The sequence below is a fragment of the Zonotrichia leucophrys genome, chromosome 4 (assembly GCF_028769735.1).
Source record: "Zonotrichia leucophrys gambelii isolate GWCS_2022_RI chromosome 4, RI_Zleu_2.0, whole genome shotgun sequence".
Classification (NCBI taxonomy): domain Eukaryota; kingdom Metazoa; phylum Chordata; class Aves; order Passeriformes; family Passerellidae; genus Zonotrichia; species Zonotrichia leucophrys.
Genome location: NC_088173.1, coordinates 47,619,247 through 47,646,616, shown reverse-complemented (window position 1 = coordinate 47,646,616; position 27,370 = coordinate 47,619,247). Strand labels below are relative to the sequence as shown.

General features: G+C 40.3%; 1 long non-coding RNA gene across 1 annotated transcript in view; it reads left to right on the top strand.

Annotated features, from left to right (window-relative positions):
- LOC135447441 (uncharacterized) overlaps positions 1-27,370 on the top strand; it is a 63,432-nt gene that overhangs the window by 21,877 nt on the left and 14,185 nt on the right. The window contains exon 2 of the long non-coding RNA XR_010440122.1: positions 10,709-10,807. This is a non-coding gene — a long non-coding RNA (uncharacterized LOC135447441). The remainder of the gene's footprint in view (positions 1-10,708; positions 10,808-27,370) is intronic.

Genomic DNA, 27,370 nt, shown 5'->3' with positions numbered 1-27,370 from the left:
CTCAGCCCAAAGCTGCAGTCAGGTGAAGGAGGGGTGGGCTTGGCTGGTCTCAGCCTCTTTATTCATAGTTTAGCCATAATGGGCAAAGCTCCATCCTAGCAATGTTTAAGCCATTACCCATAACATTTCCACCTCAGGCATCGCTGATGTGCCCAGAGCCGCTGTGAGACCCAGCGGCACACGACAGACACCCTGAGCCTCACAGTGCCACACCTGGCTTGGCAGGGTGGGCTGTGGGGGGCAAGAGGAACTGCCCACATGGAGGCAACTAGGGAGTTGTGGTCAGTGGCTCCATGTCCATGTGGAGGTTGGGCCTGAGGAGTGTCCCTCAGGGAGAGCTCTGGCTTGGCCCCTGTGTGCTTGAATGGCTTTGCCAATGATGCAGAGAGGGGATGGAGCTTCCCCTCAGCATGGGATTTGCAGGGGACAGGGAGCTGAGTGGGGCAGGGGCTGAGGAGGAGCACTTGGGGTGCAGATGGAGGAGAAGCTCAGCATGAGCCAGCAATCTTTGCTGCCAGCCCACAAAGCCAGCCATGTGCTGGGCTGTGTTGAAAGGAGAGAAGAGCAGCAGGTCCAGGGAGGTGATTGTGACCCTCTAGTCCGTTTTTGTGAGACCCCACCTGGAGCACTACATCTGTGTCTGCATGAGAAGGACGTGGACCTGCTAAACTGAGTTCAGAGGAGAGCGATGGAGATGCTCAGAAGGCTGGAGCACCTGTGCTTTGAAGGCAGGCTGGGCCGAGAATGGTTTCCAGTCGGTTTAGGGAGAGATGCCTGTGCCCAAATTGAGGCGCAAATGAGACCATATGATGACAACATCATAGTTTTTATTAACATGGATTTTATTCAACAAGAAATGTGAAAAAGAGAAATGGAAATAGATTGGAAAGAGATCTCAGAGGGAGAAAGAGAGCAGAAGAAAATTTGTTGGAACTAGAAAATCTTTGAGGTCCTTTCTAAATGAAACCATTCTGTCATGGTAGAGGATGTGCGTTCTACCTTGATAGTAGATAATTATAATAGTAATTTGCTAATACTACTATTTCATCTTCTTAGTATCTACTTCTACTACTATTTTATCTTCTGCATCAACCTGTTCTTTTTCTTTTTTCTTATTCTCCTTCTTTGTTTTCTTTTTCTTATTCTTCTATTCTTCTCCTTCTTCTTAGTATTTATCTTCTACATCGACTTATTCTTTTTCATATTCCTATTCTCCTTCTCCTTGTTTTCTTTCTTCTTCTTCTTAGTGTTTATTTCTATTACTATTTTATCTTCTAAATCAGCTTATTCTTTTTTTTCTTTTTCTTATTCCTTTTCTTATTCGTATTCTCACTCTTATTCTTTGTTTTCTTTCTCTTATTTTAATTCTTATTTGTTTTCCTATTCTTTTCCTTATTCCTTTTTTTTTTTCTTTTTCTTTTTATTTTCCTTTTTTTCGTATTCTTTTTGTCAGCAGTGTGCCCTAATCCTCAGGCTGTGGTCCCAGGCAGGAGAAGCAGAACAGGCTGCGCAGTGCCCGCAGCGCCTGTGGTGTCCCGGCCTGTGTCACCTGCTCCTGGAAGGCACGAGAGGCCTTGTGTCCTTTGGGGGCTTCCACCTGGGAACATGCGGCACGGAGAGTTCCTCCAAGGCACGGCCCAGATGCCCTGAGCTCAACCCAAGCCTCACGAGGGACATGCATGTAGAACCCAGCTCCCGCCAGACCTGCCGCTCTTTGCTCTCTGTCTTCGTGCAGCTCCAGGACGCTGATCTCATCCCACTCGTCATCTTCTTGCAGCAAGGGCTTGGCCCCAATGCTCGGCTCCCAGCTGTCCTGCATGAGGTCTCGGACACTGTCACTAGCCCAGCTGGACTCCACGGAGGGTCTGTTACCGGTCCTTCTGGACACCCCCTGGCCAATGGAGTCTTCCCAATCTGACACTTCTTGGCAGCTGCCATCATCAGTGTGGCACAGCTCATGCTCGCTGTATTCTTCCCAGTCAGAGAGACTGGGGGAGCTACTGGCTTGGGAAAGGTGTGGCTCTGTGAATTCTTCCCAGTCTGACTCTTCTTGGTAGTTCTCATCATCACCATGGGACAGCCAATGCTCGCTGTATTCTTCCCAGTCAGAGAGATTGTCGGAGCTACCGACTTGTCCTTGAGAAGGGAGTTGCTCTGTGCCTTCTTCCCAGTCTGACACTTCTTGATAGTTCCCCACATCACCATGGGACAGCTCTTCCCCAACACACTCATCCCAATCGGAGAGCTCGTGGTGGCTACCAGTTTCTTCTAGGGAGAGCTCCTGCTCATTGCAGGCTTCCCCTTGAAACCCTTCCTGGTTGCTGCTGGTTTCTGCTGGGGAAAGCTCCTGCTCAATACTGGCTTCCCCTTGAAACCCTTCCTGGTTGCTGCTGGTTTCTGCTGGGGAAAGCTCCTGCTCAATACTGGCTTCCCCTTGAAACCCTTCCTGGTAGCTACCGGATTCTGCCGAGGACAGCTCCCTCTCCGTGCTGGTTTCCCCTTGGGATCCTTCCTGGAAGCTACCAGATTCTGCCGAGGACAGCTCCCTCTCTGTGCTGCCTTCCCCTTGAGATCCTTCCTGGTTGCTGCTGGCTTCTGCTGCTGAGGATAGGTCCTGCTCAGGGCTGGTTTCCCTGTGAGACCCTTCCAGGTTGCTGCTGGCTTCTGCTGAGGATAATTCCTGCTCAGGGCTGGATTCCCCTTGAGACCCTTCCTGGTTGCTGCTGACTTCTGCTGAGGATAACTCCTGCTCAGTGCTGGTTTCCCCTTGGGACCCGACCTGGTTGCTGCTGGCTCCTGCTGCAGACAGGTCCTGCTCAGTGCTGCCTTCCCCTTGGGACCCTTCCTGGTGGCTACCAGATTCTGCCAAGGACAGCTCCTGCTCAGTGCTGGTTTCCTCTTGGGATCCTTCCTGGTTGCTGCTGGCTTCTGCTGCTGAGGATAACTCCTGCTCAGTGCTGGTTTCTCCTTGAGACCCTTCCTGGCTGCTGCTGGCTTCTGCTGCTGAGGACAGCTCCAGCTCAGTGCTGGTTTCCCCTTGGGACACTTCCTGGCTGCTGCTGGCTTCTGCTGCAGACAGTTCCTGCTCAGGGCTGGATTCCTCTTGGGACACTTCCTGGCTGCTGCTGGCTTCTGCTGCAGACAGTTCCTGCTCAGGGCTGGTTTCCTCTTGAGACCCTTCCTGGTGGCTACCAGATTCTGGCAAGGACAGTTCCGGCTCAGTGCTGGTATCCCCTTGGGACACTTCCTGGCTGCTGCTGGCTTCTGCTGAGGATAACTCCTGTTCAGTGCTGGTTTCCCCTTGGGACACTTCCTGGCTGCTGCTGGCTTCTGCTGAGGATAACTCCTGCTCAGTGCTGGTTTCCCCTTGAGACCCTTCCTGGCTGCTGCTGGCTTCTGCTGCAGACAGTTCCTGCTCAGGGCTGGATTCCTCTTGGGACACTTCCTGGTGGCTGCTGGCTTCTGCTGAGGATAACTCCTGCTCAGTGCTGGTTTCCCCTTGGGACCCTTCCTCGTAGTTACCGGCATCTCCAGGGTACAACCTCTGTTCATTGCTGGCTTCTCCTTGGGACCCTTCCTGGTACCTATCGGCTTCTGCTTGAGGCAGCTCCTCCTCACTGAAGCCTTCCCTTTGGGGCTCTTCCTGACTGCTGCTAGCTTCTGCTGCAGAAGATATGTCCTGCTCAGTGCTGGTTTTCCCTTGAGACCCTTCCTGGTGGCTACCAGATTCTTCTAGGGAGACCTCCTGCTCAGTACTGCCTTCTCCTTGAGACCCTTCCTGGTTGCTGCTGGCTTCTGCTGCAGACAGTTCCTGCACAGGGATGGCTTCCTCTTGAGACCCTTCCTGGTTGCTGCTGGCTTCTGCTGCAGACAGCTCCTGCTCAGTTCTGGTTTCCCCTTGGGATCCTTCCTGGTGGCCACCTGATTCTTGTAGGGAGACCTCCTGCTCAGTGCTGCCTTCCCCTCGGGACCCTTCCTGGCTGCTGCTGGCTTCTGTTGAGGACAGCTCCTGCTCAGTGCTGATTTCCCCTTGGGACCCTTCCTTGTAGTTACTGGCATCTCCAGGGTGCAAACTCTGTTCATTGCTGGCTTCACCTTGGAACCTTTCCTGGTACCTATCAGCTTCTGCCTGGGGCAGTTCCTCCTCACTGAACCCTTCCCTTTGGGGCTCTTCCTGGGAGCTACTGGCTTCTGCTTGGGAAAGCTCCTGCTCCGTACAGATTACTCCTTGGAACCCTTCTTGGTATTCATTGATTTCCCCTTGGGACATCTCTGTGTGTTCCTCATCTTTCCACTGCAAAAGCTCAAGCTCCCCAGCCAAGGTCCCCTCCTCGCTTTCTTCCTCTGCCGGGACTGACCCCCTGTCTGCCTCCTCCTCCTCCTGCTGTTCCCTGAGCTCCTGGGCTCCCAGTGGGCTGTGTGGGGCAGAGCTTGAGCTCTCTTTCCGTTGTCCTGGAGCTGCTGCTTCCAGTTCTGCAGCCGTGCTTTGCTCCAGGTCCCCTTGTTCCCCTGGCTGGGAGCTAATGACTTCTGCTTGGGAAAGCTCCTGCTCCGTACAGATTACATCTTGGAACCCTTCTTGGTATTCATTGATTTCCCCTTGGGACATCTCTGTGTGTTCCTCATCTTTCCACTGAGAAATCTCGAGCTCCCCAGCCAAGGCCCCCTCCTCATTCTCTTCCTCTGCCAGGATTGACCCCCTGCCTGCCTCCTCCTCCTCCTGCTGCTCCATGAGCTCCTGGGCTCCCAGTGGGCTGTGCGGGGCAGAGCTCGGGCTCTCTTCTCTTTGTCCTGGAGCTGCTGCTTCCAGTTCTGCAGCCATGCTGTGCTCCAGGTCCCCGTGTTCCCCTGGCTGGGAGCTACTGGCTTCTGCTTGGGAAAGCTCCTGCTCCGTACAGATTACTCCTTGGAACCCTTCTTGGTATTCATTGATTTCCCCTTGGGACATCTCTGTGTGTTCCTCATCTTTCCACTGAGAAAGCTCAAGCTCCCCAGCCAAGGCCCCCTCCTTGTTCTCTTCCTCTGCCAGGATTGACCCTCTGTCTGCCTCCTCCTGCTGTTCCCCGAGTTCCTGGGCTCCCAGTGGGCTGTGTGGGGCAGAGCTTGGGCTCTCTTCCCGTTGTCCTGGAGCTGCTGCTTCCAGTTCTGCAGCCATGCTTTGCTCCAGGTCCCCCTGTTCCCCTGGCTGGGAGCTGCTGGCTTCTGCTTGGGAAAGCTCCTGCTCAGTACAGATTACTCCTTGGAACCCTTCTTGGTATTCACTGATTTCCCCTTGGGACATCTCTGTGTGTTCCTCATCTTTCCACTGAGAAAGCTCAAGCTCCCCAGCCAAGGCCCCCTCCTCGCTCTCTTCCTCTGCCAGGACTGACCCCCTGTCTGCCTCCTCCTCCTCCTGCTGTTCCCTGAGCTCCTGGGCTCCCAGTGGGCTGTGTGGGGCAGAGCTCGGGCTCTCTTCCCTTTGTCCTGGAGCTGCTGCTTCCAGTTCTGCAGCCATGCTTTGCTCCAGATCCCCCTGTTTCTCTGGCTGCTGGCCAGATGCCTGGACCTCAGGCACAGCCTTGAGCACCACCTCAGAGCTGATGTGCCCCGCTAAGTCCAGCAGATCCTGGCTGCTGCCTGGGGGGCTGCTTGGGGAAGGGGTTGGGCTCTCTGTCCCTGCCGATGGAAGCTCCTCACTGCCAGCAGGAGAACCTGGTGCCTCTTCCACCTCGGGAGCCAGAGGCTCTGGGGGCTCCTCCACCTCCTCAGCAGCTTCAGCTGGAGCAGCAGCAGCTGCCAGGTCATCGTCTGTGGGACTCCCCGGGGCAGGAGAGGCACTGGGCAGCTCACAGGCTGCCTCTGCTGCTGCTGGGGTGCCCACGCTGCTGGGAGAGCGGGGCCCCTGAGGGGCACAAGGCTGGGCATCTTTGTCCTCCTCTTGGTCTAAGGGCTTGTCATAGATCTCGTAGCTGACACTTTCTCCCCATTGAGACAGCCCCTGGCTGCTGACACTTTCTTCCATTTGGGACAGATTTTGGTTGCTCCCAACTTTTTCCCATTGAGCCATCTGCTGGACATTATAGTCTTTTTCTTGGGTTAGCTCCTTTTCCCTGTTGTCTCCTTCTTGAGACAACTCTGGCTCTCTCTGTTCTCCTTCCCATTGGTACATGTGTAGATGAGCTCCTACATCTTCCAAAGGATACAGTTCCTGGTATCCCTCCCCTTCCCACAAGGGCAGCTCTTGGTACATCAGATCTTCTAGCTCATTCAGCTCCTGGTATGTCTCATCCTCTTTGTCCCACTGGGAGAGCTCCTGGACTGTCACACTTTCTTCCAGGTGGGACATCTCTGGCTCTTGCTGTGCGCCATCTCCCCACTGGATTGTCTCACCTGCCTCGCACTGATGCCGCTCTTGGGGTCTCGCAACTCCGCATGTGGAAACTTCTTCTTGCTGTTGGTTAAACTCCTGGAATGTCACCTCTTCCAAAAGACAAGGGTCTTTTTTGGTAACCTCTCCTGGTTGGGAAAGCTTTTGATCCATGTCATACTCCTGATTTTCCTCCATGCTGACCAAGGCTCCCCCCTCCTGAGAGTCACACAGGGCAGGCCTGAGCCACTGTCTGCCCCGGCCCTGCCCACTGAGGGCCCGGCCTGCCAGCCCGCCGGGCAGGGCTGGGTGCTGCAGCTGCCTTCACCTTCTCCTCCTCCTCCTCCTCCTCCTCCTCCTGTCTGAGCTCCTGGAGTGCAGAGTGGGATTCCAGGAGCTGCTTCCTCCTGGGCCAGCGGCTCTGCTGGGACTGGCAGTGCCGGGCCCTGCGCCCCTTGTGCAGCCCCTGCAGGGCCTGGCTCTGATGGGTAGGCCTCAAGCCCCTTGTGACGATCCGCTTATTAAAATGATTAGAAAAGCCTCTGCCTGAATTAAAGGGCAAATGAGACCATATGCCAAAGTCAATAATATGGGGTTTATTTCACCAGAAATGAGACAGAGAGAAATAGAAAAGAAGTGAGAGAAGAGAGAGTGAAAGAGACAAGTGTAGTCGGAAACATCACCAATCTGTAGATCCCAATGGATCCACAGATCCCCCAGTCCTGTGGATGCTTTCCATCCATATTTCTTGGTTCTGAAGGTCCTCTGCAAAGATGGAGTTTTGTGGGTTGATACACACTTGGGCTGGGTGGGAATTCCCGGACACCTTCCCTGGAGGGGGCAAGCTTGGCACAGTCTCTTGCAGGAGCCTCTGGATCCCCCAGAACTCTCCTCCTCCCTCCCTGGCTGTGGGGCAGGCTGTGCAAATGTGGCCTCAGCTGATTTTCAGGACAGATGCCGGATTTGGCTTTCTTGTGGATACATTCTCCTGCCTTAGCCTTGTTTCCTTGCCCCTAGACCAGAGGTTATTGAACAATAGCATCACCTTTATCTTGTCTCAGGCTCTGTTTGGCAGCTCAAGTCTCAGCCCAAAGCTGGAGTCAGGTGAAGGAGGGGTGAGCTTGGGTGGTCTCAGCCTCTTTATTCATAGTTTAGCCATAATGGGCAAAACTCCATGCTAGCAATGTTTAAGCCATTTCCCATAACATTTCCGCCTCTCACAGCCATTTAATATGGATACGAAGGAAACAATCTGCATTAACTAGTATGTGTAACAGATTTCCTATAGAAATCTGGCTAGACTGGTCTAGACAGTAAGCACGAAAAACAGTAAGTATGAAGCAAATCTTTACTCTCATAAGACAAGATGTGGTTTGTCACATTTTTGTGTAGTTTCATAAAGAGGAAAAATGTTGGACTGACAGAACTGATGCATTGCAAAGACTTCATGTGTCTTCAAATTAGTTACACTGATTTAATTTGACCACAGTTCTCAGCCCTTTCATATCAAGTTCTCAGAAAAATTAAAATGTTTTAAAGGTTTAGGATCATAAAGCTCCTTTTCTTTAAAGATGACAACATAAAAAGCAATTAGAATACTGTCAAATGAATATATGTCTTCTAAAGCTCTGATGCACTTAAAAGAGCTAATTGCAAAGAAAACTTCCGTGCTGAATATAATTATTAGCAATATGCAAATTGCAGAGAAATTCAGGCAAAGGTCTACAGAGACCAGCTGTTTGCCAAATTACTTACAAATGTAGCCCCTGATGGTTTAATATGCTTTGTGGCTGTTTTCCTGGAGCTAATGCTGATAGTGGACATCATGAAAAGGGCAATGGGAAATGCTAATGTTCTCTTGCTTCAGCCATTCCATGCTCAGCCGCATCTAAGAGCCTCTTAAAGATAAGATACCATTTCTACCAACAGCTAGGTAACTAGGGTTTACAAAAATATCATTAATTTTTTTTATTTTGAGTTTCTCATCTGCCTATGCCTTCCCTAAATAAATACAAAATGAAATGAAACAAAGGAAATTCTCCATATCAAAAAAACAGAACTGAAGTTTAGAAGTTTTCTGATGCAACTGAACAGAGTAATAGTACTCAAACATTTCAGCACTAAGGTGGAACCCAAATGTTGTTCCATTGTTTTGAGTAAAAAGGTGAAACAGGATGTATTTTGGGGATCAGGGTAAGTGGACACTCTCACAAAGTAGTGAGTTTTGATGTGCTATACTGAGAACTACCCATCTAGAGAGCCTGTGATAATTCTCTCTAAACTGATGTCTACTAAACTATAGTGTACAAGGAAATAAAGCTTATTCTTGAGTCATTTCATACTGATATACTCCCAAAATGGCTTGCTCACCTTCTTTCAGGCTCAGAGAGCTCTATAACCATCGTGTTCTGTTATATTTTAGAAACTTTGGTCCTTAGAAATGTAGCTGATACCACAATACAAGCAGTGGAAAAATACTTGGCAGTACCTGGTATGTTGTTGTTTGAAGTAAACATTTTGTAAATGTAGGAATAGCTCTTATCAATGTAAGTCTTGCTTTGTGTTTTTTAAAGAAAGCGTACAACTGATTTTCTGTGCTTGCAGGAGGGGTAATTCACTCCCCTTGTTCCTTGAGATAAATAAGCTTTTGTCAATGACAAGGGAATAAAGGTTATGTGTAGAAATAGCTGGCACATACCTTTTAAATGATAAGCAAATTTTCACTTTTCTTTTATTAATTTTGCAGTGAGAAGGGAGGTAGGACCTAGTTTTCTAATGGAAAATCTAACCGGAAAAATGTAGATATTGCATTTTGTTGCAGTTGTTCTTAGGCAAACTAGCTCCTACACACAATGCAAAGCTCTTTCCAGTAACCTGTCGTGAGCTGACAGTTCTTCTGTGAAACTGAAAAAATTCTCTTCTGCTTCCCAGTGAGATTTCCCAGAGGAAGGAAATCAAGGAATACTTGAATTTTTGCCTATGTTTCTGAGGCACACATTGAAATTAAAAGTGAAAATTTTTACTAGCTGAATTAGGTCTCTGTTATTCTCTCCTGATATATTTAGCTCTGCATCAGTGAAGAAGTAGCATTAAAGTTTATAAATTTTCATCAGTCATTAAAGCAAAAGATTAAAAGTATGGGTCACTTGTTATCTTAATTAATACCTACTTGGTGTTTTCCAAATGAAGTGTCAAGAAGTAAAGGGCACATTTGTGTTCCAATAATGCATTTGCAATATTTCTCCCATAACGCTTCCTAATCCCCTTTAGAAACTCTGTGTTCATTTGGGGAAGAAATAATTTTGCCTGATACATATTCAATATGATGATTTTTTTTGCATATTGTACTGATTTAGGGTTCTGTTCTGTATCCTTTCTGAAGTCTAAACATTCTCAATTTATATAAAATAGGTCACACTACATGTGAGAGAGGAAAGCATATTTTACATTCTGAATAAATTTAACCTGGTCAAATACATTCTGCAGGTTGTATTGTGTTTTTCTAATATGAATTATCACTGTTGACCAAATTGAATAACGTGTCTGTCTAGAAAATGTTTCATATAATTAATAGAACAAGATCCATCATTTAATGAACAAAACATAGTTCAGCATAGCTATTGCTCAGTGCTGTTCTTTTCAACATAAAAATACATTACTGACATGGCTATTTGCAATATGCCTTAGTGATTTAATAGCATCTTAGCTCTTTGGTTGCTTTTCTTTATAACAAGTGAAAATTACATGCTTTCCTAAGTGTATAACTATGGTACAAATTTAGCACATTGAGCTTCTCTTGTCAGATTCTTTGGTGAACTACAATCAGCAGCATGATAAAGCTGAAATATTTTTGATGGGTAATAATTGGATATAAACAGAGAAATTATCAGATGGCCTCTGCTTTGGCAGCTCTTGAAGGAAAAATCTCCACTGAAAATGATGGTTTTATCTATGGGTGTATGAGACACCTGCACAAAGATCATGATGCTTTTATGCCTTTCATCCCTTTTGTCTTCATTAGATCAAGAATTCCTGCTCCTGCATTCACAATACTACTAGTTTTGCACCTCTTTCTCTCTCCTAATATTCCTTCAAACCTGAAATAATGTTTTTTGAAATCAGCTGTTAGACACTTATACTGAACATATCAAGTATAGGCCTAAAATATACTTTATTTTAAAGTGTGTATGGTCCCATAGCATCTTGTCCTATTCCAGCTTCTCCTTCCCCACCCAGACATTGTTGCATTAATCAATAATGAAAAATTGTACTTAACTTAAACTTATTAACTTGTGCTTGACATGAGTTGAAAGATAGAAAGTCTTCCTCACAAATAATGTCCTTATATTTAATTTTTTAAAGAGACACTTCCTCTTGAAGCTGCTGAAAAGGTGTGGATACTTTGAACTTTCAAGAAAAAGTCAGCCAGTGGACATTTGGAAGTCAAGATGGGCAGACTGAGTAAGTCAATGGTAGAGATAAGCAAATTGTCAAGCCTGATGTGATTGAAATAGAGCTTGATGATCTTAAAGATATTTACCAACTTAAAGGTTCTACAGTTCGTTAATTTTTAAACAGTTATCTGCACAATATTGTTCAAGATTACATTCTGTATTTCAGTCACTTCTAATATCCACGTGCAGGGCTGCAGTGCAGTTGCCACAGAGATTTTGTTGAAGGTGGGATGCTGAATCCTGACCTGTGGTGTTGTTCAAATAACTGGCATGATGTAGAAAGCAAGGATTTATACCTGACCTGATTATGTTGCAGTATTAGAACAGGTTTTGATAAATCTGACTGTCCTTATCTGTCATGAAATTTGACATGGGGATTCAGGAGCAGAATGTTGTGCAGTACTCCAGTATTATTCCATGTGACTTGGCTAGTTGTTAATTTGATTTATCTGAAAAGAATTGCTTTGTTTTGAGAGAATTCTTAAAGAAATGTGTTCTCCTCCTCTGTGCTAATTTTCAGGTTATTTCCCCTGACTATATGAACCTATTGAGAATTTTTTTGCATGTTATCTGAACTAGCAATAAAATGGAACTGATCAGCATCAGCATCTCCCTCCCTCCTCTTAGGAGTGCAGCTGAGTGGACCTAAATCACTGCCATACACCTGATTTGTTTTGATTTGCATTTTGATATGTTTTGGAATATGAAAAAGGAGAATGAGTTCCTGCATGGTGTCATAGCAGTTAGATCCTCATATGCAACCCCCTGTCTAATTAAACTGAGCCTTTAATTGGAATTTAGCTGACACATTTGCTTTTGACAGGCAAGTTAAGAAACTTACTTTCCATTCATCCTTTACCCGCACAGCAGTGTATTGAGGTTAATTACTAACATTAAGCAGGTTATGTGTAAATCTGTGTATAGGAAATAATTATCACTTGTCTGAGTATTGCAAAGCACAGAATAGCTTTGGGAGAAAAAAACTGAAATGCAAAAAGAAGGGGAAACTGCCAAAAAATCTTCTAAAGCTTTAAGGCAAAACAGGCAAATAATTATAAGCAATAAATACTGATTTTTAAATTTTGTAACAGCCAGCAAGGTCTAAAACTATCAAGGCAGGCTTAAAGCAGAAGGGCTTGGTATCAGGGGTTTCCTACACTTGATCATGGTTTTCAAATGGGATTTACCTTTGTTTGATATATAATAACAGTGCTGGGCTGGATGAGTGCCTGCTGTTTGCTGACTTGGAAGATGCTGGTGTGAAGTTATCTAGATTAACTTTGCAGTGACTTTGGACATATTTTAGGACTGGAAAATCTCATCTTAGTATTGACAGACTACACTTTACTGGGGTTGCCTGATTACTTGGAATTTAGCTGAGGCATATGAAAGACATATACTGAAAAAGGTCTCCATTGCAAATGTAAAATTTCTGTCCCTGAATCAAGAATAATATAAATGTTAATGAGAGTACAACTACTGTGTAGCTCAATATGAATGTTACCTTAAATATTATTATTTTTTTTAAATTTATATATCAAAACAGTACTGGTAATGAAACTAAATACTCAAAGAGTGATAGAGAAAAGATGAGGATTCTTCAAAACTATGTCAAGTTGTCACTATTTCTATGTATGAGAACTGTGAGGGATACTTCAGTCCAGCAGGAGAAGAACATGAAGATCAGGAAAGTGGAAAATGACATGATGGCAGATCTAACTTGGTTCATTTGGTTTTAAGTAAAACCATTTATAAAAAATTCTGTTGCTGTTTATTTTACCTTTTCCATTCTTGGCAAGGTATGTATCTTTTTAGGCCAAGTGTCAGTGGGGTTTCTTCAGTAATTGCTTCTTTTTTTTCATTTTGTCATTGAATAATAGCTTAATTACCGTAGTAAATCTCCATCCTAACTCCTCTGTAAGCAAATTAGACCTCTCCTGAGGCACTTTTTCCTCTCTAGTTTTCTCTCTTTCATCCAAATTCCTTAATATATATGTATAATATATATAATACACTTCTGTGTTATGAACAGATCAGTCCCTTTTTCATTTGACATTACCCCTTTTTGTTCTTCCTCATTTCTCCAGGGCATAATGAAGTATTTGTCACTTGTGCACAGGGGAGAGGGCTTTAATGAATTGCACAGGGTGTGCTCTAATTGACAGTAATGCATTCTGTACATTTTTGTAATTAAGTCTGTAGAACTCCTTCACCTGAGGTGGATAATTGTTCCCTGAATTATGCCCTTCTATTTTTATCAGTTTGCCTTATCTTAAAATTTAAAGTCATTGTCGCACAATTGTACTCTTTAATCAGCATATGCTAATCGGTGTCATCTACTGCTTCAGAAATAACTGAGTGATGTAAAAAAAAAAAATAAAAATTAGAAATCATTTACAAGTACATAGACCATAATATAGATCAAGGAAAGCTTTCAGAAAAAAACTTCCAAATCTTACAGATGCAATTTTTCTGTGTGGTTCAGATTGAAAAAGCTATTAAAAATATATTCTTGCCCTATCTAATTAGTAATTTTAAGACAGGTTAAATTCATCACTGAGCAGAGGATTAGTAAAGTCCAGGGATAAATTAGATCCAATTTAAAACCTTTGGGCCTGATTCAAAGCTCTTTGAAACCACTGGAACATTTTTCTTTTGAGTTCAGCACAAATAATAGGAATTAATAGTCTCACTCTGAGTAGGTCCTGAGTGAAAAAAATAATGGAATATTTTGAAAAACTTCAACTTGGCTTAGATATTTAAATGGTGGAACAGCACTGGCCAAAAGCTGAGGAGATCAGAACAGCAGTTTTTGGAGGAGCTGGGGTGTGTAGGGCACACAGAAATGACATCAGAAGCTCATTAGCATGGTTCTTGATGGAAGGTGAGCTGTCTGCTCTGATTTTTGCTGTTTGAAAGGCTTTTGTCACCTGTGAAAACCATTATGGGTATTTAGGCTGGAGCAAGCTTTTAAGAGCCTTTTTTTTCAGTGTTGTAGTAATTACTTGAAGCAGAGCTAGCTAAGGTGGTACTCAGTACAATTCCTATTTAAACCAGATATAGCACAATATGGAAGCCAATTAATTGTGAATTTTTATAATCCTGAAAGACAAGGCAGTCTACAAACGTATGAAAATTTCTTTGTGGGGTGTATGTACATTTCATATTTATCTGTTAAAAAAAAATAAATCTTATTTATTAACCAGGGAAGGAATTGGTGAAAAATTAATTGTAAAGTCTCAGCCTGGTCTTCCTTTAATTTATATAAAGCACTGAAAGAAAATTTAGACATTGTAGTGTTAGTAGCTTTAACCCAGTGCTGTTCTTTTTACCAACACAAGACAATTTATTGTAGTAAATTGATCCAGCAGCTTTAAATTAATACAAATTACTAGAATGATGAATCACCTGGAGTTTTATTGTGAAACAAATCTTTACATTTAAAGCCTTTCACTGGAAGAGCAATTCAATAAAATACGTAACTCAGTGATAGTATTAGATGGGATTAAGCATGCTTAAAACTTTGCTATTTGTTTCTTTATTACCAACCTATAACATTTCACTATTTAAATCACATATTGAATCTAGGCAAGGTATGAATTGTAGCCCACACTTGAATTTTCACATTTTGTTACTCTACCAATTCAAACTATTTAGTCAAATTTTATTTTTTTTTTTATTCTATGCTAGTGAATTCAACTCAGGTTTGCATGTACAACTGTTTCTATAGTAACTGATTCACTGCAAAGGAGGCAACAGAAGTTTGAATAACAATGAAAAAAGAAAACCAAAATAGGTGGTATAATAAAATAGAGGATAGTGTAGAAGTGTTGTGAAACTTTATTGATATTAATTTCAGAATGCAGTAAAGAATGTATGGATGCAACACATGTTTCCAGCAAATATTTATATCATCAGTTTAGAGAGTAAATAGAGATTGAATTAACCAAGAGTTAATATAGTAGTTAGAATAATGTTGAAGCATAACCATTCCATTGAACCTCTGTGTTTGATAGAAAATTGCAAGGTTATTTTGTTTCTAGGATGAGTGTTTGTCACATGAGAGATGGAGTTTTTGATGGGAGAATGAACAGTTACATGCATTTATCAGGTTGGCTTAGCCACCTTTCTCAGAGTAGAGGATGCTTGGAGGCTAAATTACTAAGGAAAGTCTAAAAGATTTTTTTTAGTGTTTTTTTAAGGCATTCATTATAATTTTTGGTTCCCATGTTCTAACCACTAACTTATTGGATTCCCAGGGCTAGTTCTTGTATTTTTTAATTTTTTTTCTTTAATTTTAATTTATAAATTTGAAAACTCTAATGTTCATTCCAGTATATAACAACAACAAAGATTTAACCCCATGATGATGGGGTGAAGCAAGAGTTGTCTCTTTTATGAGAAGACATAAAAAATTTTAAACATTGAGTTATGCCTTAAAAAAGAAATACCAAAGTAGAAAACAAATTGTATTTTGTGGTGCTTTTATTGAGCTTATTATTGTATTTTAGTGTACACTCTTACTGTTCCTTTGTGTGAATTCTTCTTCTTGTGGAGAGGTGGCATCTAGAATTTTCTGCCATTAACTTCTTAGGGAAAAGTAGCAGTGAATTCAGCTATAAACTTTATAGAAGGCTTTAGTTAGCTTTCCCAGTGTATCTGAGTGCTAATCACTTCCTTTCTGATGAATTTTCAGGATATCAGTTTCAATGTCTTCAAACGATTTTCTGAGAAATTCTCCACACAGAGAGTAATGCCCACTAAGAGAGGAAGTGTTGAAGGCTTGGCCTTTGGCAGGGAGGTTATTGTTTGTTACATCAGGTCACAATACACACTGGATTAGGTTAAAAAATAATTGAGACTTCTGGATTAAAGTCTAGTTGAATCATGCTGACAGTACCAAAGAAATACTATTTATCTTACACATTAATGGCATAATGCCTTGCCCTCCATATACCTTTATCGAGAACATTATTGTGATATGAATGGAATTTAATGAATGCAACCACTGTTGACTTAAATAATACTGCTGCAAAACTGGAAGTACTTCAGATGTGTTACATTCAGTATATCTTTAATTATGAAGATCTCTGTTTAATATTGTCAGTATTTAGAGAGTTCATTTCCATGTTCACATCAGGAGAAGACATTTTATTTAGATAAAAGGATGAGGAAGGTTCTCCATTGATGGACCTGATAAAAATGCTGGAAGATACAGAATAAGGCCTACTAACATAACTTTAGTCAAAAATATTAAAAAAAAAAAAAATCACACCCCCATGTGCTGGTTCTGTTGCTAATTTTTTCTCTCTTCACAAAAAAACCCCAATTATTGCAAAAGCAGCACACCCCCAAAATCATAAAACAAATGCATGAATGGGTAAGCTTTGAATTGTTCTGGATTGGAACACCCATACATGCCAGCAGTTTGGGGTTTTTGTTTTATTTTAATTCCTGTCACTGTTTGCATGTCTAGGAAGAAAGCCACAAAGCACATCTTAATTGACAAATTTTGAAAAATGCTGAGTTATATGTAATTTTGTTGTTTGTTTGTTTTTTAAATGAAACTTAGGCAATTTTAAGAACATATTTGCATTTTACTCATAAACTAACTGTCTCCAGAAAGCCTCCAATTGTCTGGTTTAGGCCAGTGTTTTCTCACTCTTTCTCTTCCACTCCTATTTCTTTGTCTCTCTATCTCATATTTAATGTGAAATTTAATGAAGTGTACTAAGATTGGACAGATTTGTTTCTAAGGATGGGCAAACATACCAAACTCGAATCTTAATTATTATTATTTACCTGCCTCCACAGTAATAAGCGGGGAAGATAAAAAGCCAGCTTCAGCTTTAGACCTCCTTCATATTTCTTCATACCTGGTGATCTTGCACTGGTAAAATAAAATATTGTTCCTTGCAAACCTTCCCTTACAACTTATTCTTTAAACACAAAACAGTGTTTTGAAGTGATTTATATGCAGTCTTCTGCCTCAAGCAATGTAGAATTTCCCTGTACATATTTATCTGGGTTTATTCATATGATCTTTAGCAATAAAGTTTTAAAATATAGGAGAGAATAAAACCATCCTTAAGCATTTTTGGGCAGATGTGGTATAGTGTGTAAAGTAAGGACTCCTCAAAATTTTTCAAATTAAAAACTAGTTTTCAAGACAAGTACAGATGGTGAATAACTTCCAGTTAATGCACTGTTCCCTAGTAACAGAATTTTTTCTCTCCCACTGTTCTGTTCTGGTAAAGTAACAAATCCCTCACAGCACTGTCTAACTACTTTATACTAAATATACACCTGGAGATGTGCATGAGTTTTGTGGGTTATTTTTGGTTTAGTGTGTGGAGGTTTTTTTGTTTGTTTGACTTTTTGGTTTTTATTGGTTTTTTTTTTGAGGCCTTGTAATTCAGTGAAGATGTGTTTATGGGAGGATTGAAAAGAGTCACTGACTAGAGGAATACAGCAACAGAATTATGAATGAAAAGGTTTAGACAAAGGAACTCCATTGTTTGATGCAACTTGGATAAGACCACCTGTACAACCAACACCTGGCTTTGTTCTCTGTACTTTTGGAAGCCTCTGAGTTCTCTAATTTACTGGAATTAATGTTGCAATACAGACAGCATGCTTCAATGCTAAAAGTTGTCAATTCTGGATTCAAAATTCACTGTGTTTTGACAGCTCTAAGTAAATTTCTATTTATTTAAAAAGTTGACTCCACTTCTTAAGAGCACCACCATGGATAATAAAAGGTTTACTGGTTTACTTTCAGCAGCATAGGGATTTTAAAATTTCAGAGGTGTGTCAACAGTGAAGCATTAAAATTCCAAAATGCATCTTGGAATTTCCTCCTTGACACCAGAGTGAGAATGGTTCTAGTAAATGTCTCAGTCCCTTTATTTCTTCCATCTGCCACTAATGAAATAGGATATCTTTTGAAATTCTAAAAATATTGTATTATTGTTAATTACTTATTAGCTCATCCTAATCTTATGAGGATGCCAAACTCTTAAAATATTGCCTTACTTCTTGTCATTCAGTCACCAGAATTGCTCTGTGATTATTAATGAGTACAAGGAAGAGCACTTAAAGGGAATTTTTAATGTTTTACTATTAAGAATTGAATCAAAGCCTTGATTCTCTGAAATGTATGAAGGGCAAACAACTTGAGGAATGAGTGTCAGACAGCTTGGCAAAGAAACACTGTATGTATTTCATTTTCAGTTGCAAACTTAGCACATAGGAGTTAGAGAAGGATGAGCAAGTGGGAGTAGATGTGTTAGGTAATGATTGCTAGAGATTCTAGCAAACCATTTTTAAAAGCTTTCTAACCTGTTCCATAGATACTGTGATTTTGATAATGGGAACCGAGGTGAAAAATCCTATGCAGCAGGGTAAATAGCATATGAAAAGAGTTTTTTTGGATTTTACATCTCATTGAAGATTGTTGGGGCTGTATAAGCATTTTACCCCTTCCCAAAATAATTGTTTATTCCTGCAAGGTGTTAGGCAGATAGCAGAGAAAGTTCAGAGAAAGAAAAAAGCAGACTGGAATATAAACAAACTTCTTATGTGCTCTGTGGTCTTAACTCATCTTAACAGGGATGTGTTATCTTATTCTTCTGGAAGCCAAAGAAATTGCTGTGTGGTTATGTGGTACCAGCTATTCCACAGTCATACTAGTAGAAAACTAGAAAAATCTTCACAAATTTATCAATATGTGTGTTTTCCTCAGCAGACCACAGAACAAGCTACCTGTTGGTCACAGCAGTCATCTAGAAATAGCTGGGAGTGTTTCCAAACATTTGACACTCAACCAGAAGGAGCAGGATGGGAACTGTTCTCTAAAGTGAAAATTTCTGAGACTGGGGAGGGGAAAAACTCTTGGTAGTATCATGTTTCTGCTTTGCCCAAAATAAATTTTAAAAAAGGCAGTGATGTGAAAACTATTTTTTACCTCCTAAAGCATTCAAAACAGAACTCACAATTTCCCGTAGTTTGCTGCATTCACTCACTGGATGCCATAGGATCTTGTCCTAGGTGACCCAAAAATTATGCATTTCATCATTTCTTTACATCACTCTCTGCTGTCTGTTTTACTGTCTCTGAGATATGGCAACATGGGGAGTGAAACTTGTGTGTTTCACTCTGGATTCATGGAAGGGAGGGTGATGCCCTGTGAAGGCTGACCAAGAACAGAAGATAGATGGAGTTGAAGAATAAAGTAGGGATTTATTTGGAGGCCTCAGTGGATCCACCTTGGGCAGTGCAAGAGCCCAGCCAGGGCTACACCCCAGATGAACCAAAATGGGCACAAATGGACAACCGGTCATGGGGTCTCACACTTTTATAAGTTCTGCTCCATTAGCATATTGGAGTTAATTGTCCAATTACAGCTTTAGGTTATGAAGTTCCATGCTTGTTTTTTTTTTCTCTTCAGTCCACATGATTGATGTTCTTGAGCCTGAAATTTGGATCATTTGTTCTTGGTCCCCAGCTAGAGAAGGAATTGTTTTGTCTCCCTGCTCTGTGAAGAGAACTCACCATCCCCTCATGTGAAGCTGAAAGCTGCATACTAAAGCAGTCCAGAATCAGAAAAATATAAGACCTAAAACCTGAGGCATCAAGGGTGTGCTGGGTCTCTTTACAAACAGAAATGGACACACACCAAACTCTTTTTCCGACATATCAGTAGCACTGGAGCTGCTCCACAAATTTCCAGCCATTGCCCCAAGCTCCAGCCGTACCGGTAGTCATGTAGGCTCAGCCCTGCAATTGCCAGGAAGTTTTTCCCTGCAGCATTGGAGCCTTCTGCACACAACAGCTTTTCCCCAGAATTTGGTTTTCCCCACTCCCCTGCTGTTATGTGGGGGAAGAGAGTTTCTGGAACAGCAGAGGCTTGGTGGCTGTGATTTTTTTCCTTCGTTTTCTCTCTCATCTGTGTGGAGCCACAAGCCCCAGCAGCTTTGGTGGTTACTGACTTTTTTTCTTTGTTAGTAAACTGTTATTTTTTCACTTGCATTCTTTTTGCATTTAGCTCTCTCTATTGATAAAGGGGAAAGGTTGAAATCGGAGGGGGGTGACTTATTTTAGAGTCTCTGCCCCCTAAAATTGTTTTAAACAAACATATTCTTAAACTAAAATCAAGAATGGTGCCAGAAGGTTAGGAAAGGCTATTCTAAGCTCAAAATACATCTCTTTCATTGTGTCTACACTTCAGAAGCAAATTAATTTTCCTCTGGAATTTCTCTTTTTGGAAATTAATTTTTAAAACTTCATCTATTCCTTTATTACTTTTTTGGCTTCTGGATTTTTGAAATTCTGTGTATCTCCTGTATCTGTGTAAGTAAAAGTTTTGACTGGATGACATATTTTGTCTTTTTTGCATACAGGAGTATTTTTAACATTTTCTCATGTCCAGTTGGGTTTTTTTGGGGGGAAAAAAAAGTTACCTGCAATGACTTTTTATGTTTAGTCTCAGTAGTTGTCACAGGTGGGGGATAACAATAAAACTGTTGCATCTTACATCACTTTGCACTGAGCTAGGGCTCTACTGAGACTTCATCTACATGCAACATCTCTCTAGCATAAAAAAGGCTTTAATAATAAGGGAAAGTCAATGAGCCTCATGTACCTTTTATAAAACATGACACAAGGCAATATAATTAAAACTAAACTTATTTCCTGTGGTGAAATTAACTTACAAAAATGAAGGTGTTTATTTATTAAATAGGATCTCTGGAGTTCTTGCCGTACTCTTACCCCTCCTGGGAAGGTTTTGATTGTTTGCTTCCTTTCTTTTGCCTTCTTGCTGTGTAATTTAAAACTGATATCTTCCTTGGGGAAACAAAATTTGATTGGAGAACAGCCTGCATCACTAGCTAAACAAATTACCAATGTTTTACTCACTTTTCTTTCCTTTTTCTTTCCCCCCCACCCCTTCCCCCCTAACTACCAGGGAAAGGAAAGAAAATGTGTGCAGAGGTTTTAGAAACATTGTAGTACAGAGAAAATTGGGTTTGCTTGTGTTTTTTATTTTCAGTAGCAAGGAAGGCCTTTTCTTTCAGGGTAGGTAAAGATCTTTTTTTAGTAATAGCAATAGAAGTTAGCAGGTTGTTGCTTTTTTCGTTAATTTCCAAATCTTTTGGTGTTAAATGTTGGTCTCCCAGTACATGAACTGAAAGGGTGCAGCTGCTTTATGTTACATAATGTTTAATTTTGGAAGGATTAAAGAGATATGTGAAATCAGTGTTGATAGCTACTAAAATTAAAATGGTTGGCAGTGTCCTTAGGATGATGTGTTAAAATAGAAGGTAAAACAGCAGAGTTATGCTTGCTTGATTAAGCAAACAAGTATCATTAGGTGTGTAAAAGAAATGATCAATGCCAAAATCAAGACAGGACAGCGGTTTCATTGTGAGCCATGGCTTCTGTTAAAAAGAATATTGATAATGGAACTTTTGTTTTGGTGTGAAACTAAGTTGTGATATGGGCAAAATCAAGCTCATAAAATTCAGTTGAAAGAATTGAAACCTGGATCCTATATGGATCTGATCTTTATGAATTGGATTTCAGCAGTAGCATGGGTGGAAGTCTAGGTGTCCTTTTCCATATTTTCATAATCCTTTCTTTAGAGGCAAAAAATTAAATAATTCAGATCTTGTACTCCTTACTAAGTAGTAGTGAATTTTTACTAACGTGATTTTTTTTAAATGTATTTGAATGCTTATACACTGTCTATAGGGAATAATTAATCATTACATTCTTTCTTTGCAAAATCATGATGGTTTTCCTGTATGTTGTAGAACTGAGAATCATTCAGAATATTCACTGGAAACTGTGACCCGCTAAAGGTTCATATCCAAGCAGATGAGAGATTTTTTTCCCCCCTAGCAGTAATTATTGAAATTGTTCTGGGAAATTCACAAAATAAAAATCAAAAACCAGCACCTCATCATGCAATGAGTGGAGGTGTTTCTACTTACAGTGTTCAGAAATAGGTTGATACTGCACTATGTGTTCTGGTTTGAGTGAAGTCCTTTATCATAGTGAAATATTAAAATATTTTAATATTTCAATGATAATCTGGAGGTGTTATCAAACTTTAGTTATAGTTTTCGTCAGTGATACCTGTGTTTTGGGTTCACTTTTAGTGTTGTGTGGAACATATGTTGTTTTTCTGACATACGAAAAATGGACAAACAATCCATGTTTTGATTTTTCTATTCCTCAGACTTTTAGATTGGCATTTCTTGATTTTTTTATACTATTAGTATAGTGTGAATAGCTCTTGAAACACTGGAGTTAAATAAATATGAAAAAAATGAAATTTTTCTAAAGATTTCAGTGAGTTAGTGAGGTGACCTGGAAGATCTTAATTCACAACCTTGAACTTCCTGAAGTGGGCCACACTTCAGATGGAAGAGAGGGGATATTGGTTTGCTTCATTGAGAGGGAAGAAAGCTAATTTTTATTTTACAGTAAAAGGTGGGGAAACTTCCTGTTAATTCATTGGCCTGTTTATTCCTCTGGCTTGAGGAAATAGATAACTCTTGATTAGCAGAGTGAAGTGGAGCTCTGGCTTTTCTCTGTAATTCATCTGCCTAATATCTTGAGTTAGTAATATGTTATGCCTCTTACAAGTGTAATGAGTTCCAACTAATATTAGGTGTTTGATTACATCAGGTTATTAATATGAAAATTAAATTTGAAATTCTATCACTCCTAATATCTCACTGCATATTGTAGGCAGAGGGTGGAAATTAATACAAAATAAAAACCTTTTAATTTTAGTTCAATTAAGCTACAATGTATGCCAAATTATTTGCTAACATAAAATTTCCTGAGATTAAAAGTTGTGTAGTTCGGAAATATGGACATAAATGCTGTTTCAATCAATGATGTGGCACAGCCTAGGAATCACTAAACACAGTCTAACTGCTCTGTAAAATACATTCTACTTTTCTAAAAAGATAATGTGCGTTTCCATGAGCATGGGTTGATCAAGAAGCACTTTGTCTTGACCTTTTTAGGAACTATCAAGAGAAGCCAAAGTGACACTGGAAGTTGACCCAATGAAATTAAAATTATCCTTAACCTTTAAAAAGCATATAAAATACTGCACCTTTTTTCTATGGTTCTGAGTACTTTATTGCTTTGTGAGTTTTGCCATGTTTGGAGGCTTTTTTGCCAATTTTGCAGAGTGGTAAGTGAAATGAGCATTAAAAGGATTTTTAAACTTAAAGTCCTTCTGCAAGAGTGCTGAAAAATAAATTTATTTTTTCATTCCAGTATGCTTATAAAGTTTCTCATCTTACAACTTGTAATATCTTCATTTGCAGTCATCATGTCTCTCTTACATCCTGGAATAATACAAGTTTTCCATGGGCTTATAACTGCTTTACTGTGCACTTTTCATATTCTGTGGATATTTAATTGCTAGAGAAGTTAATTTTTCTCCTTATGGAATGTGCCATTGATAGTTTTATAAAGTGTGTCCTCTCATTTTAAAACAATTAGTCCTTAGAAATGTAATTGAATGAAATTAAATTCTTGAGGGAGGTAAACACCAGGGAAGGAGAAGAGCTGTTTAAGCTAAAGGACAATATTGGCACAAGAACTAATGGGTGTAAGCTAGCTATGAATAAATTCAAGCTGGGAATTAAAAGAAGGTTCCTAATTGTTAGAGCAGCGAGGCTCTGCAATGGTTTTTCAATCAGAGCAAAATCATAAGCACTCTTAGGAAGGAGTTTGATTGCTTTACAAAAGACATTAAGTTATGCACTTCTCATGGCTGGGGACTGCACTGGAATTTGCTGGGCCCTTCCTGTCCTGTAATCCTAAAAAGCATATGCTTCTGAGAGATTTGTTTACAGCTCAGAAATTTATCTTTATACGTCCTAGTGGATGCATAAATTTAATTCCTGTTGATTTTAGGCTTAAGATCAGCCCTTGGAACATTTAGTTTGAAGTTCTCAATCTGAGAGGTCAACTTGGAGCCTCAGATCAAGTTGCAGAGGTTCACAGTTGTTTGAATGTGATAATGGGAATTTAGATATTGAGGCAGAAACTGGAGGCTTTTTGCATTTCAATTCTCCAAGTTTACATGAAGAAATGTTTATTATCTTTTCACTGATAGTGTAAGTGGAGTTAAAAGAATTGCTTTTTTTCTTATTGCTACAGCTCATTTTTAGTACAAACCTAAATAGCCTGCTAAAAAGTGCAGTAGAGCAGCCTACTTGGGTAGCTTAAGTGTTGGTTACTATAAATTACAATGAAACTGAATGTGTTCTGTTTCTGCATTTTGCTGGTTTGTTTCCTCTGTATCCACCTGAAGTGTTTAAGTACTGAGAAATACCATAGCAGGACAGTGTAGAGTTTTTTCATTTTGAAAGTGTGCCTAGCCTTGCTTGTGGAGTTCCCCACTCCAGTGACTTGTACTGTCTCTAGTGCTGGCTGGGGTAAACGTGATTTCCTATTCATTCAGCTACATGAAGTTCACAGACGATATTTCTGAGCTGGTTTGCTCTGGAACTTAATTTCTCTTCCTGCTTTAGTTTGGGGTTTTTTGGGGGTTTTCTTTGTGGATTTGTTTGTTTTTAGTTTTTTGCTGTGCTGAAAAGAGTCCAGCTTCTGAGTTGCTGTCAAGCAGCAGACTTCAAGGAGACTGAGCTGACTTGCAGCTGCTTGAGCACTGTAGCAATCTTTTTACAGTGTTTTCTCCCTTCTTATGCAATTCTGGCATTTTATTTTCTCTGTTGGGTTGGTTCAGGGTTTTGGGTTTTGGTTTTTTTTTGGTTTTTTTTGGTTTTTTTTTGTGACCTTTTATTCTAGCACCAAAGCATGAACTGAACTCATTTGTTAACCTGTGTCAGCTGAGCTTTTGATGTAGTGAGCTTAATCAGAAAGGTTTTCTTGATGCTTATCCATGTTGAGCAGCTGCTTGATTGTAGTGCATTTGGGGAATGGCAGAAGGCCTGGTATCACTTTAACATGTTAAAAAGAGCACCCAAACTTTGTGAAAATATGTTTTTATTGTGTTAGCCTATGTTAAGATGTGCCTGTGTGTTAAGGATGCACTCCATTAACCTTTCACTTGCAGAGTTGGATTAGAATCTGGGATGGAGCAGCAGAGGGCATTTCAAGACAAAGTTGAAAGAATCCCTTAGGCAGCATATGAAAGGCTGGCCTTATGCCATCTGACAATTCCTTTGATCACATTTCTTTTCTGGGAAGGTGGTTTCTATAATGCTGCACCCTCACAGGTATTTTCAGTAAGTTATTATGAATGAAGCAGATAAGCACAGTGACAGACTTTGAAGTCCATTTGATTTGTCAATGGTTATTGGAGGAGTTTCTTTCTGAAGTAATTTTGTTTACCAAAACAACTGTCTAATTAAATCAACTAACTGAATAACATAGTAAAAAAAAACCTCAACCATTCCCTTTCCCTTCTGGAACAATTGAGTTTGGGATTAGGTTTCATATTCATGTCTTATTTACAATTGTAAATGCACATTTTTCATCAATATTTTCTGACAGGTTTGTATTGGATTTAGGCCCAGAAGGCTTTCTGCAGATGCAAGTTTTCCAAAAACTATTGTTTTAGTGATTTTTTTTCAGCTTTTTCACAGTGTATTATAAATGTCTTATTTTCTTTACTGATTTATCTTCATTTCATTCTATCTAATCATGCTCTGCAGATTAAAGTAAATAAATAGTTGTAGCCCCAGTTATTTTAGCCCTTTGTGAACTGTTCTTGCTTTTGATGTAGCTGGGGACTGTGGCTGTGAGTGCTGCATATTTGGATTTTAATATTTATAATCTGTACTGCCATCATTCATGAATCTGGCACAAGCACCTTTCTCCTCTCCTGCTGATTTATAACCTTTAGGATAAGGCACATGTTTTAGTAGTTTATAGTCTTAAAGAGACACATTTGAAGATGGATTTTGTAACTTTTGACTGATATTTGATTTCATTTGTGAACTGAGTTATAATGACTGACATCATTACACAGTAAAATCATTTTTAGAAAAAATGTCTCTAGTAAAAGAAGAGTGTGGGAATGCCTCTTTCTGTGCTGTGACTTCTTAGTTGAGGTTTTTAGTAAAATGACATTTATTAGTGCCACTGACAAAACATAACCTACAGTTAAAGAAAAAACCAGGAAAATAGTACAAAGGGACAGATGGAAAGGAGTACCTGTGCTAAGGACAGGAAAACACTCCTAATTGACATTGGAGGAAACCATTTGATCCTTAAATGCTATTTAGAGATTTTTTTTCATACATTTTTGTCTTTTGAAACAGTGTCAGTGATAGCTTTGGTTGCTGGTAATGTAACCAGCTAGCAGGCATAAAATTTAACATTAAAATTTTGTAGGAAATGTTTTTCCACAAAAAATTACCAAAGCATGGCAAACCCTCTTGCTTCTCTTAACAGTTTGTGATCACAACTTCAACTTCTGCAGGAAAGCAAACTAACTAGTGACAGTTTGTGGCTATTGGATTGTTTTTCAGTGACTCTACAGCTGATTTTTTAATGAGCATTAAAAACCTGGACAGTGGTAAAGAAGAGGATGTGGATAGTTGGAAGAGATAGATGTACACAATGTTTTAATATTTGAAATTCACCGTGCATGTTAATTTCTTTTTAAAAAAAGTTTTGTTAGAAAAATTCTCAGACAGTTTTATAATTATAGTCTAAGTGGCTCTGGTTCTGGTTTTCTTAAATTAGCTATTTTAAATATGTATGTCTGGTAATATATCATTGTGGAATACGAGAGAAAATTGGATTTGGAGGCCAGATTCAGTGCTTCTGAGTGCTTCTTTTCTCGCTGAGAACAAAACCATAAGTTTAGAAGATTCTTAAAATATAAATCAAAAGGTAAAGTGCTTGCTCAACAAAGGTAAGACAGAATTTAATTTGTTAGTTTTTTTAAAAATAATCTGGTTTTGTTTTAACATAAGCTGTCTGTGAGATCTTAATTCCTATGGTGTTTTAATGTAATTTAAAGTGTCTGTAACCCTTTGTCCTTAACAAAACAATCCCTTTTATCAAAGTAGAAAAGACCAAGTTGATAGTCAGTTTACCATTTTTCACCATAAGTAATGTTTATAATGTATTATTGCCTTTGAATACATGAAGATATTTACCAATGTTTTACTCCCCAAATGCCTGAGTAGGTCAAATGCTAATAATAAAATGCATCCACAAGGCAGAATGTTTTGCATGAGTAGTGCTTGTTCCAGACACACAGCAGTACCATAGATTTTCTGGGTCATGGCATGCAGTCCTGTCCTGTCACAAGCAACATTTATCTAATGCTTTTGCACTATGATCAAGTTTCAAACTCTATTTCTGATTTTGTACATGATCTCAGAGCCTGCCTTTTCGAGAGGCTGTACTGTACAGTTCAGCCATTGAGTATATTCTGTAAACAAGTGGAAAAAATGAGCATTGACAATGTATTCTAGAAAAAAGTGCTCCCTTCTGCATTTTTATTTCTATTCCCTCCCTAAGCAAACATTTTGGTTTTTTGATAAAATATGTTTGCTGA